This window comes from Theobroma cacao, chromosome 9, assembly GCF_053813885.1.
Source record: "Theobroma cacao isolate CCN51 chromosome 9, ASM5381388v1, whole genome shotgun sequence".
In the NCBI taxonomy this organism is placed as follows: Eukaryota; Viridiplantae; Streptophyta; class Magnoliopsida; order Malvales; family Malvaceae; genus Theobroma; species Theobroma cacao.
Genome location: NC_142647.1, coordinates 35,355,669 through 35,368,412, shown reverse-complemented (window position 1 = coordinate 35,368,412; position 12,744 = coordinate 35,355,669). Strand labels below are relative to the sequence as shown.

The window sequence follows — 12,744 nt, the reverse complement described above, 5'->3', positions numbered from 1 at the left end:
ATTTTCATAAAACTATCGGTACATAATTCTTATAGCGTAAAAGATAATTATATTCATATATACTATAAAGCAAATAACCAAAACATAAAATTTCTTTTACAGTGACACGTGGGCCCATATCTATCCAAAATGCATCGGAAGCTGGAAACCTACAGCTTTTACCGATTCGAGTCCAAATGAAGGTCCTTGTTCAAGTCAGCTAACTATAAAATTCCCTGAGCCTGAAATGTGAGGAAATGAGGGTGGTGAGATTATAAAATCCCAGTGAGTAAACAGATACCATCTAAACTATCTAAAGTCGAGTAAATGGAGACAATTAAAATAAATTATCATACTGTAATTTCATTACCATTCAACTCATTTCAACCAAATAAAATCAATCCATAAAAATCGAGTAATCAACTTGGCTTATGAATTTCTTAAAACTTTGGCTCGTGCCAAAACTCATACTCGGTGATACCTTGCGCAGGGCATCTAACCGAGTCCGCCAAGGCTGTTAAAATTTTGTGTACACTTAAAATATATTTTTGTTTGAAAAAAAATACAGCCGTTCCTTGGCGTTGGCTGAGTTCCCCTTCACGTGGTGGTTTGGCGTGAAGTGAACCCTAAGCTATACCCCAGGAGATACCCTACGCGCCTCTCCGTTCGAGGTAATAATATAATGGAGTTTACCGTGCCCCTCTAATAGGCTGGTCCATGGAACCCCTTCTGCAGTAAATAATTAATATATAATCCACCAATCAATAAAATTCATTCTAGCATGTCATGGCAATTTATCACAACCTAGCCTCTCAAGGTTGAATACACAGTATAAATAATTATAATACCAAAATCAGTTTAGCCATTCATGCTCATTTATTGTCATAAGCCATTCAATTCAGAACCATAAATTTACAACACAAACTAGCAGTCTCCAATTACTCTATTTTCAAAACTAATATTCGATTTTCCAGAAAATTTATAAAATCATTTTATAAAATCACAATTTCTCTTAAAACATAGCAATTTACCATTTAAACCCATTTTTCATAAAATCACACAGTTGTATAAAACTACTCTAGATAATTAAGACGATAATAAGTTCACTCACAATGTCTAGAATGCAAACTTTCGAAGCACTCTGTCTACTGGTCCTCGGATGCAATTTCTTTGCCTTTATTGGAGGACTCACCACCTTGACACAATACAAAATCGAGAATTTCACTAAGTTGGTACTAAATCAAAATTAAACTAATTTGGACTACCAATGCATGATATGGAATGCAAAAATGCACTGGTAACTATCTAAATCCGGTATTAGCCTAATTTTTCTTATCACCCGATTAAATTCCTAACGGGTTCGTTTAAACTCCAATTTAATTCTTTTTAGTTTCTATACCTCAATTGCACCCAAATTAACTTAATGTCCCTTAGTGTGATGCAAATTATCAGTCCCAACAGTAAATTACGAAAATACCCCTAGTGAGTAAAAATTCGTATTTTTGCTCCGAAAATTCCCATTATTTTTCTAGGCTCATAATTCATTATTCCTTAACCAATTCTCCTAGAATAAAATCAAACTCATCCTCACTCACTACATGGTAAATTCAGCCATTAATGGTTGGAGGAGAAAATAAATTATTTTCTTGTTGTTTTGTTTTTAAATATGCTAAACTAACTAAAAACACTAACATAAATTAAAATCAAATAAATCCAACAACTTTCTCTCTCCTAACCCATTTTTTCAGAATTGAATTCATCATGAAAACATGTAATTTAATCATGGAAAATAAAGAGAAATGCTTGGGAATAAGAAAACTCAAGCTTAATAGAAAAAATCTCACCTTTTTCACTTAATTTCCTTGAAAATTCACACTTTTTCTTTGATTTTCTCTCTCTAGGGTTTTGTTTTCTCCTTTCTCTCTCTTGTTTCTTGCTTGGCCGAATGTTGAAGAAGAAGAATGGGTGGGCTGATTTTTTTTTATGCCTTTTTATTGTTTAATGAAATAATATTATTTTATTCATATTTTAAATATTTTATTATTTCATTTTTTTTTCTAGCCATCCACTTGTCCTATTTTTTTCACCATGCATTCCCTTTGACTTATCCAAGTCTTAAGTGAAATTTCCAGATTTTTCCAAAGTTTTGGTGGAGCAAATTTTTCAAAATTACACTTTTGCCCCCGAACTTTTCAAAAATTACATTTTTACCCCAAAAATTGAAAATTTTCCATAATGCATAATTTTCACTCCTCATACTCATTTCACACTCCAAATAATTAAATTTGATCAAAATCCTTTCAGAAAATTAAATTTTCGATTTCGAATGGTAAAATTACCATTTTACCCTTTTGCTCCAAATTATACCGAAATTAAAATTTTTCACTTCTAAACCTCAAATCTTACTCCAATAAGTCAAATGGGGTCAAAAATCTTTTCTAAAAATTTCCATTTTGTCTCCAGGTGGCAAATGACCATTTTGCCCTTGAATAGCGAAAATTCTAGTTTGATTCCAAATTGATCCTCAAACTCCGAATCACCATATTAACCCATTCTGGGACTTTAAAATTCTTAATTTCATTGCAAATTCTCGATTTGATCTAGTTCGAGGCTTAAATCAACTTTATTGTACCTCTAGGTACAATACCGACTTTTGTAAATTTTTCAAGACTCTCTTAGCATGTAAACATGCTATCCACCACATGTATGTCATCACAAATATTTCTGTAGAGTCGGGCTTGTCATCTTCTCCCCCACTTGGATCAACCATATGATCCTCCTTCTTGATTAACTTCGACATCCGGCTAAATATTAATATTTTAATAATATTTTATTAATAAAATATTATTTTATTCTAAAAATTTTATCTTGTCTCCTTGGTACCAAAAATACCTTATTATGCCTCACTTGACTTCCAAATCGCCTTTTATCTCACAAATTCTCCTCCGATAAAATTATTATTATTTTATTATTATTTTCTCACTTGCGAAACATTTTATCCTAAACTACTCCTTTCGTCTTTTATCACTTCTAAACATTTTAATTGACCTCAATTTGCATTCGATCAACTTTATTTATCACCATATCAAAGTATGGGGTATTTCATACCTTATTATGCCTCACTTGACTTCTGAATTGCCTTTTATCTCACAAATTCTCTTCTGATAAAATTATTATTATTTTATTGTTATTTTCTCACTTACGGAATATTTTATCCTAAACTACTCCTTTCGTCTTTTATCACTTTTAAACATTTTAATTGACCTCAATTTGCATTCGATCAACTTTATTTATCACTATATCAAAGTATGGGGTATTTCAATATTGGCTGTTGATCTTGATGTTTATTTGAGGAATTATGATGAATAATAATGAATTATGAGCCTAGAAAAATAATGAGAATTTTTGGAGTAAAAATATAAATTTTTACCCACTAGGGGTATTTTTGTAATTTGCTATCAGGACTGATAATTTGCACCACACTGAGGGACATTAAGTCAATTTGGGTGCAATTGAGGTATAGAAACTGAAAAAAATTAATTTGGAGTTTAAACGGACGCGTATATCGATTTATCGAGTAAAAGATCGAAATAGGCTAACACCGCATTTAGGCAAAAATTTAGACATTTTTGCACTCCATATCAAGCATTAGTAGTCTAAATTAGTTTAATTTCAATTTAGTATCAATGTGATGAATTTTTCGATTTTGTACTGTGTCAAGGTGGTGAGTGCTCTGATAAAGGCAAGGGAATTGCACCCGAGGACCAATAGTCTGAGTATTTCAAAAATCCCCACTCTAGACACGGTGAGTAACCTTACCATCATTTTAATTATCTAAAGTATGTTTTTATTCGATTTTGGTGAATTTTATGAAAATGAGTTCAAATGGTAAATTTTTATGTTTTGTAAACAAAATGAGTTTAAATGAAAATATTTTATAAATTGTCTTGAAACGGAATAACGATTTTGAAAATAGAGTAATTGGAGACCACTGATATGTTGTAATTTTAAAATTGAATTAATGGCTTATGTTATTGTATTGGCATGACTGGCTAGGCTGTGTTTTTTATGAATTGTATGAATTACTTTATTTTACCGTTACAGGCTGGGTAGTAATATATTAGCCCTGTCATGATGTCAAAATTTTATTATATGGTGGGTTTGACCTGCTGCAGTGGGCTGGGTTCTGTGGACTAAGCCTATTAGAGGGGCACGGAATCCTGTTATATTTTTACCTCGGTTGGAGAGGCGAGTAGGGTAACTCTCGAGGTATAACTTTAAAGTTCACTTCACGCCAAACCACCACGTGAAGGGGAACTCGGCCAACGCCAAGGAACGACTATGTTTTCAAAATAAAAACATGACTTTCTAATAGCCTTGGTGGACTCAGTTGGGATAGCCCTCGGTCGAGGTATCCCAGATAACTGAGTACGATAATAATTTTTGGCATGAGCCAAGCTTTTTAAGAAATTCATAAGCCATATTGATTACTTGCTTTAAATAAATTGATTTCATTTGGTTGAAATAAGTTGAAAGATGATAAATCACAGTTTGATGAAATATTTTAATAGTCTCTTTTTACTCGACTTTAGATATTTTGAGTGATGTTTGTTTACTCATTGGGATTTTATAATCTCACCATCCTCTTTTCCACCCATTTCAGGCTCAGAATAGATTGTAGATAACTGATATTAGCGATGATTATAGTTGAACTTGCCACATCCAAAGACTGTAGGTTCATTTCTTTTGATACTTTTGGTCATTCGTGGGCCCACGTGTCACTGTAAATTAAATTCTATACTTTGGTTATCTGTATTACGGTATGTAAGAATTTATTTTACTTTTACGCTATAAAAATTATTTATGCAGTGTTATTAAAATATCTTTTTATGTGAAAATTGAATATTTTATTTAATATTTTTATTTTATTATAACAGTCATGATTCCATTTTAAACGAATGTTTTAGACATCCAAATTATTTTTTATTATGAAATATGTGTTTTCCACTTACATACTATATTTTTAGATGATTTTGAGATTTTTGGAATAAATAACCAAAATACCCCTGTGAGATGGAAATTATTATTTTATTTGTTTAAGTTGGAAACAGTTCAAAATCTTTTAGAATGTGGTATTTGAAAACAGTTACCCACAGGGGAAATGAGAAGCTGATATTAAAGCCTTGCGGGGTTTCGGTTGACATTTCGGGTAATGAATGTCGATTGAGACGTCGCTGCGGTTGTCACGAGCTCGATGGCAGTTTCGGGTCATGACACAGTTATATAGTTACTCCGGTTGTAGAGGTGAGGAAGGTAACTCCCGGGGTAGTATTAGAGCTCACTTCACGTCGAACCCCCACGTGAATGTGTAACTCGGCCAACGCCAAGGGACAACTTATTTTAAAAATAAAAATGTGTTTCACGTGTGAATATTTTAACACCCTTGGCGGACTCAGTTAGATGCCTCGGCCAAGGTATCCCCCAGGATTAGTTTTGGCTTGAGCCTTGTTTTAATAAAAGACATAAGCCTTAACAACTGTTTTGATAAATTACAAATATTTTATGGTTTAAGAAATAAATTGGAAACATTATGAAATGGGTTGAAATTTGTTGTTTAAACTTGCCTCCATTTTACTCGCCTTTAGATATTTATGATAATGTCTGTTTACTCATTGGGATTGCAAAATCTCACCAAACTCCTTTCCACCCATTTCAGGTTCAATATAGATTGTAGATAGCTGATCTCATCGAGGACTACCATTGGATTTGCATTTTCCAAACCGTAGGTTCACAGTCCTCTTTACTTTTGTTTATTCGGGGGCCCTCTTGTTATTGTAAATTAAATTAAATATTTTGGCTTACTGTATTTCAGTATGTATAAATTTATTTAGCTTTTACGCTATGAAAATTATTCACGTATAACTCTATAAATATTGTTTTATAAGAAAATAGAATATTTCCCTTAATATTTCTTTTATTTTCTTATTATATTCAAATAACCGTAATTTCGTTTTAAATGAAGATTTTAGACTTTTAAACTCGTTTTGAATATGAATTATGTGTTTTGTACTTGTATATTACGTTTTAGCCAGTTTCTAAATTTTTGAGAAAAAAATGACCAAAATACCCTTGTGTGGCAAAAATTTTATTTTGATTGTTTTTGATCTAAAATAGTGTATATTCTCTAAAAACTTGATATTTAACAACGATTGCTCACAGGAAAGGAAAAAAACTGATATGTAAGCCTTGAGGGGTTCCGGTTGGCATTCAGGATAATGAGTGTCAATCGAGACGTCGCGACGATTGTCATGGGCCTGAGGGAGGTTTCGGGTCGTGACATCTTGACTTATAAATATGACTAATCAATTAGGAAATTGATGATGTGTCATGACCCGGAACTCCCCATCGGGCCCATGACAACCGCCGCGAGGCCTCGATAGACATTCTTCACCCTGAATGCCGATCGAAACCCCGCAAGGCTTAGCATCAACTTCCGCATCTCCCCGGTGAGCAACAATTATTAAATCTCGCATTTAAAAAAAATCATAAATCATTTTCAAATAAGAACAATAAAATATTATTTTTTGGCTCATAGGGGCATTTTCGTAATTTTTCGTCAAAAATCTCAAAACTTGCTAAAAATGTAGTAGGTAAGCAGAAAATATATATTTAATGATTTTAAAACAAATTAAGTATCTAAAACGTTCATTTGAAAGTAAATTGTTAATAACTAGTACTAGTAAAAAATAATCAATAAAATATTCTATTTTCTCATAAAATAAATTTTTATAGAAATTGTCACGACCCGGAACCTCCCTCAGGCCCATGACAATCGCCGCGACGTCCCCAATTGACACTCATTATCTGGAATGCCAACCGGAACCCCGCAAGGCTTACATATCAGTTTCTTTCCTTTCCTGTGAGCAATTGTTGTTAAATATCGAGTTTTTAGAGAATATACACTATTTTATATCAAAAACAATCAAAATAAAATTTTCACCACACAGGGGTATTTTGGTCATTTTTTTTTCAAAATTTTCGAAATTGGCTAAAACGTAATATACAAGTACAAAACACATAATTCATATTCAAAATGAGTTTAAAAGTCTAAAATCTTCATTTAAAACGAAATTACGGTTATTTGAATATAATAAGAAATAAAAGAAATATTAAGGGAAATATTCTATTTTCTTATAAAACAATATTTATAGAGTTATACGTGAATAATTTTTATAGCGTAAAAGCTAAATAAATTTATACATACTGAAATACAGTAAGCCAAAATATTTAGTTTAATTTACAATAACAAGAGGGCCCCCGAATAAACAAAAGTAAAGAGGACTGTGAACATACAGTTTGGAAAATGCAGATCCAATGGTAGTCCTCGATGAGATCAGCTATCTACAGTCTATACTGAACCTGAAATGGGTGGAAAGGAGGGTGGTGAGATTATAAAATCCCAATGAGTAAACAGACATTATCATAAATATCTAAAGGCGAGTAAAATGGAGGCAAGTTTAAACAACAAATTTCAACCCATTTCATAATGTTTTCAATTTATTTCTTAAACCATAAAATATTTGTAATTTACCAAAACAATTGTTAAGGCTTATGTCTTTTATTAAAACAAGGCTCAAGCCAAAACTAATCCTCGGGGATACCTTGGCCGAGGCATCTAACCGAGTCTGCCAAGGGTGTTAAAATATTCACACGTGAAACACATTTTTATTTTTAAAAACCAGCCGTTCCTTGGCGTTGGCCGAGTTACACATTCACGTGGGGGTTCGACGTGAAATGAGCTCTAATACTACCCCAGGAGTTACCCTCATCGCCTCTACAACCGGAGTAACTATATAACTGGGTTTACCGTGCCCCTCTAATAGGCAGTCCACGGAAACCCGTCACTGCAGTGACTAACCCACCAATTTTAATAACATTTCGACAGTATAACGTGGTTTTTATTTATTTATCCAGCCTGCATAGTAAAACAACTTACATAAATTTCCCAATGCATTCACAAAATATAGCCACATATACTCATTTCTCATAAGCCATTCCTAGGAAAATATATATTTTTTAAGTCAATTTGTAGCCTCAAATTACTCAATTTCATAATCAATACAATATATTTTTATTTGTCACATTTATTCCTAAAACATCAAAAATCCCGTTTTAATCTCGTTCTCATTTCATAAAATACATAAAGGGCTTTTAAAATAAACTCTAGATAATTTACAATAATAATAAGTTCACTCACCGTTTGTACAAACTAAAAGCTTTCTAAGTGCCCCGATCACTACTCGTCGGGTACGACTTCTTTGCCTTTTCCGGAAGGCTCTCCTCCTAAACACATTACAAAAATTTACACAATTCATCACATTGATGCTAAATCACTATATAATTAACTTAAATCCTATACTAATGCATGGTATGAAATGCAATAGCCTAAAACGGCTTAAACACGGTATTAACCTATTTTTGGCACTTTGCCCGATAAATTGCTAACGCGCTCCATTTTAGCTCTAAATCATCCCATTCTCTCTCCAACATTTCTAACCATTAAATATCAGCCAATAGCCTTCTAAAAACAACAAAATCAGCTCACTCTTTTCCTTGGAAAATTCGGCCAAAAATGGGACATTAACTCGGTTAATTTTCTACTTTGTTTTTCTATCACGTTTAATCGTTTTTCATCATTTCTCTTCATTTTCCTTAGAATAAAATCAATTCATCATCATTGTACAGCATTGAGCATCCAGCCAAGAGTGGGTATTGTGAAAATTTAATGATTTCTTGCCCAATTTAATTTCTAAACACATTTAACTAACTAAAACTATCAATTTAACTAAAAATCAAAACCTAAAAATTTCAATTTCTCTCTCCTAGAATTTCGTCCAGCCCTTGATATCACTTTTTGATCTCTCTCCTCAAGCATGCTAAATGGAAATAAAGGCATAGGAAAGGTAGAAATCAAGCTAAAATCGAAATATCTTACCATTAGACGCGTAAACGGTCGAAAACCCCGAATTTCCCTTTGAATTTTCTTGTTTCTCTTTGGTTTTTCTTTTTTTCTTCCTTTCCTCTCTATTTCCTCTCTTGTTCTTCCTTATGGCCGGCCAGCACTTAAAATTTGGGTTTAAATGGGCTGACTTTTCATTAAAATAATATTATATCATTAAAAAAATGCCACATGTCACTTTCCTATTGGCCCATTTTTAAAATTTCATCCATTTGTTTCCAAATTTTCACCATACACTTGTCTCATATATTCATAGCTTAGATAAAATTCTCAGACTCATCCAAAGTCTCGGTGGAGTAATTTTTGAAATTTACACTTTTGCCCCCGTAAAAGTCAAAAATTACATTTTTGCCCTAAAAATTGAAAAATTGCACATAGACATATTTTTCATCCCTTATTCTCATACCATTCTCCAATTTGTCAAATTTGATCTAAATTCTCTCAAAATCTCAAATTTTGTCCGTGGGTGGCAACATTACGATTTTGCCCCTACACTCCAAAAATCACCAGAATTAAACTTTTTCACTTCCTATCATTAAATTATACTCCAAATAGTTAATCTTGGTCAAAAATTTCACTCCATGATCAAATTATTATCTTAGGTGGCAAAATGACGATTTTGCCCTTGAATATCAAAATTTCTAATTTTACCCCAAATGAACCCTCGAACTCCGAACAATCGTTTTTAGTCATTCCTGGACTATAAAATATTAAATTCCAACCTACAATTCCTATTTGAACTAGTTCGAGGTTAAATCAATTTAAGTGTACCGTTAGGTACAATATCGGGTTTCGTCTATTCTTAGGTGCTTTTCTAGCGTAATAACATGCTACTCAATGCATGTATGTCATGACATGTATTTATAGGGTCGGGTTTTACAGAAATATTCGTAAATAATTTTTTCTCACATGTACGTAAAGTAAAAATTGTATGAATAGAAATACAGATAACCAAAATATAAGTTTTGATCTGCAATGACACGTGGGCCCCAATTGACCAAGAGGATGTAAGACTGTGAACTCATTGTCACGACCCGAAACTCCCCATCGAGCCCGTGACAACCGCCGCGAAGCCTCGACAAACATTCTTCACCCTGAATGTCGATCGAAACCTCGCAAGGCTCTCGTATCAGCTTTCGCACTTCCCCGGTGAGCAATAGTTATCAAATAATCAAAATACGAAGGATTACAAATCATTTCCAAATTATAACATAACATATTGTTTTTTTTTTTTTTTTTTGCTCACAGGGGCATTTTCGTCATTTTTATCGAAAACCTCGAAACTTGCTAAAAATGTAGTAGGTAAGCCGAAAATATATATTTAATGATTAAAAAAAATTAAGTATCTAAAACGTTCATTTGAAGTGAAAATTTGACCATTTGAATATGATAAAAATATTCAATAAAATAAACTATTTTCTTGTAAAATAATTTTCATAAAACTATCGGTACATAATTCTTATAGCGTAAAAGATAATTATATTCATATATACTATAAAGCAAATAACCAAAGCATAAAATTTCTTTTACAGTGACACGTGGGCCCATATCTATCCAAAATGCATCGGAAGCTAGAAACCTACAGCTTTTACCGATTCGAGTCCAAATGAAGGTCCTTGTTCAAGTCAGCTAACTACGAAATTCCCTGAGCCTGAAATGTGAGGAAATGAGGGTGGTGAGATTATAAAATCCCAGTGAGTAAACAAATACCATCTAAACTATCTAAAGTCGAGTAAATGGAGACAATTAAAATAAATCATCATACTGTAATTTCATTACCATTCAACTCATTTCAACCATATAAAATCAATCCATAAAAATCGAGTAATCAACTTGGCTTATGAATTTCTTAAAACTTTGGCTAGTGCCAAAACTCATACTCGGTGATACCTTGCGCAGGGCATCTAACCGAGTCCGCCAAGGCTGTTAAAATTTTGTGTACACTTAAAATATATTTTTGTTTGAAAAAAATACAGCCGTTCCTTGGCGTTGGCTGAGTTCCCCTTCACGTGGTGGTTTGGCGTGAAGTGAACCCTAAGCTATACCCCAGGAGATACCCTACGCGCCTCTCCGTTCGAGGTAATAATATAATGGAGTTTACCGTGCCCCTCTAATAGGCTGGTCCACGGAACCCCCTCTGCAGTAAATAATTAATATATAATCCACCAATCAATAAAATTCATTCTAGCATGTCATGGCAATTTATCACAACCTAGCCTCTCAAGGCTGAATACACAGTATAAATAATTATAACACCAAAATCAGTTTAGCCATTCATGCTCATTTATTGTCATAAGCCATTCAATTCAGAACCATAAATTTGCAACACAAACTAGCAGTCTCCAATTACTCTATTTTCAAAACCAATATTCGATTTTTCAGAAAATTTATAAAATCATTTTATAAAATCACAATTTCCCTTAAAACATAACAATTTACCATTTAAACCCATTTTTCATAAAATCACATAGTTGTATAAAACTACTCTAGATAATTAAGACGATAATAAGTTTACTCACAATGTCTAAAATGTAGACTTTCGAAGCACTCTGTCTACTGGTCCTCGGATGTAATTTTCTTGCCTTTATTGGAGGACTCACCACCTTGACACAGTACAAAATCGAGAATTCACTAAGTTGGTACTAAATCAAAATTAAACTAATTTGGACTACCAATGCATGATATGGAATGCAAAAATGCACTGGTAACTATCTAAATCCGGTATTAGCCTAATTCGTCTTATCACCCGATTAAATTCCTAACGGGTTCGTTTAAACTCCAATTTAATTCTTTTCAGTTTCTATACCTCAATTGCACCCAAATTAACTTAATGTCCCTCAGTGTGATGCAAATTATCAGTCCCAATAGTAAATTACGAAAATACCCCTAGTGGGTAAAAATTCGTATTTTTGCTCCGAAAATTCCCATTATTTTTCTAGGCTCATAATTCATTATTCCTTAACCAATTCTCCTAGAATAAAATCAAACTCATCCTCACTCACTACATGGTAAATTCAGCCATTAATGGTTGGGGGAGAAAATAAATTCTTTTCTTGTTGTTTTGTTTCTAAATATGCTAAACTAACTAAAAACACTAACATAAATTAAAATCAAATAAATCCAACAACTTTCTCTCTCCTAACCCATTTTTTTCAGAATTGAATTCATCATGAAAACATGTAATTTAATCATGGAAAATAAAGAGAAATGCTTGGGAATAAGAAAACTCAAGCTTAATAGAAAAAATCTCACCTTTTTCACTTAATTTCCTTGAAAATTCACACTTTTTTCTTTGATTTTCTCTCTCTAGGGTTTTGTTTTCTCCTTTCTCTCTCTTGTTTCTTGCTTGGCCGAATGTTGAAGAAGAAGAATGGGTGGGCTGATTTTTTTTTATGCATTTTTATTGTTTAATGAAATAATATTATTTTATTCATATTTTAAATATTTTATGAATTCATTTCTTTTTTCTAGCCATCCACTTGTCCTATTTTCTTTCACCATGCATTCCCTTTGACTTATCCAAGTCTTAAGTGATATTTCCAGATTTTTCCAAAGTTTTGGTGGAGCAAATTTTTCAAAATTACACTTTTGCCCCTGAACTTTTCAAAAATTACATTTTTACCCCAAAAATTGAAAATTTTCCATAATGCATAATTTTCACTCCTCATACTCATTTCACACTCCAAATAATTAAATTTGATCAAAATCCTTTCAAAAAATTAAATTTTCGATTTCGAATGGTAAAA

General features: G+C 32.6%; 1 long non-coding RNA gene across 1 annotated transcript; it reads right to left on the bottom strand.

The window, feature by feature from the left end:
* Positions 1-10,056: 10,056 nt before the first annotated feature.
* LOC148760904 (uncharacterized) lies at positions 10,057-12,519 on the bottom strand. Its single transcript, XR_016028544.1, has 3 exons — positions 12,251-12,519; positions 11,518-11,601; positions 10,057-10,649 (listed from the first exon to the last, which is right to left on the bottom strand). It is a non-coding gene; the product is annotated as an uncharacterized LOC148760904 (long non-coding RNA).
* Between the last annotated feature and the right edge of the window lie 225 nt (positions 12,520-12,744).